The sequence below is a fragment of the Sinocyclocheilus rhinocerous genome, unplaced genomic scaffold (genome assembly GCF_001515625.1).
Source record: "Sinocyclocheilus rhinocerous isolate Xijiao unplaced genomic scaffold, SAMN03320098_v1.1 scaffold8807, whole genome shotgun sequence".
In the NCBI taxonomy this organism is placed as follows: Eukaryota; Metazoa; Chordata; class Actinopteri; order Cypriniformes; family Cyprinidae; genus Sinocyclocheilus; species Sinocyclocheilus rhinocerous.
The window spans coordinates 4,652-5,782 of NW_015642624.1; the positions used below are offsets into that span (position 1 = coordinate 4,652).

At 30.3% G+C, this 1,131-nt stretch overlaps 1 pseudogene; it reads right to left on the reverse strand.

Annotated features, from left to right (window-relative positions):
- The window catches only part of LOC107756330 (condensin complex subunit 3-like), a 5,125-nt pseudogene extending 4,325 nt beyond the window's left edge, over positions 1 to 800 (reverse strand).
- Between the last annotated feature and the right edge of the window lie 331 nt (positions 801 to 1,131).

Consider the following 1,131-nt stretch of genomic DNA (forward strand, 5'->3'; position numbering starts at 1 on the left):
GTATGTGGAAAATAATGTGTTTTTTTAACTTTAAACCGCATAAACACATTTCATTACACCAAATACACAAAATAATGTTCTTTTTAGCAGCATCATATGACCCCTTTAACGTTAAACTGAATTCAAAAGAAAAAAAAAATCAAATGTGGAAGAAATTCAATTAGCTCATTTAAAAGGGTTACAAGAAACATAAGTGAAGAGCATAATCACCTGTACAGATACTCAGCAAAGAAGGCCGCCTCAGGGAGTAACTGCTCCAGTAATTCCTCACCCTCATTTCCTTTACTCTTGACAAACTCATACAACGCTCTCCAGTACAACACATTTTCACATGTTAGGGAGTCCACAGGAATTAATTTCCTGTACAGAGAGACATTTACATTTAAGCAGTAAGACTAATGCTAAAAATTGTCCAAGACACTCTGATACACTGTCAGGCAGTGTAGAAACTCAAAGTATAAAAAATAATGAAATAACTGCACATCACTTTGTATTATTTACTTCTATTTTTAATTTTGAACTAACCCTTTCATAAATATTACATACTTTTTAATTAACATAAAATAAGGATTTATTTTATTATCTCTTAAGAGTTCTCATCTATAACACTAACATTTTTTTTATTTTTAATAGCCACTAGCCAGCACTGACTGGAAGGCCCAAGATCTGAAGACTTTTCAAAATGGCAAATATAGGAAAAACTAGCTAAATGTATATAACACAATGCTTCTATTGATAGCTGAAAGCAAAGAATGATGAAATAAGCCCCAAAATATTCACATTTTCATATTGTATTTCCATAAAACCTTTCTCGAATTCCAAATGAATACACAAAATGCAGGCACTTGTAGATAGTTTGATTTAACTGCACATTTGTATTATTTACTTCTATTTTTAATTTTGAACTAACCCTTTCATAAATATTACATACTTTTTAATTAACATAAAATAAGGATTTATTTTATTATCTCTTAAGAGTTCTCATCTATAACACTAACATTTTTTTTATTTTTAATAGCCACTAGCCAGCACTGACTGGAAGGCCCAAGATCTGAAGACTTTTCAAAATGGCAAATATAGGAAAAACTAGCTAAATGTATATAACACAATGCTTCTATTGATAGCTGAAAG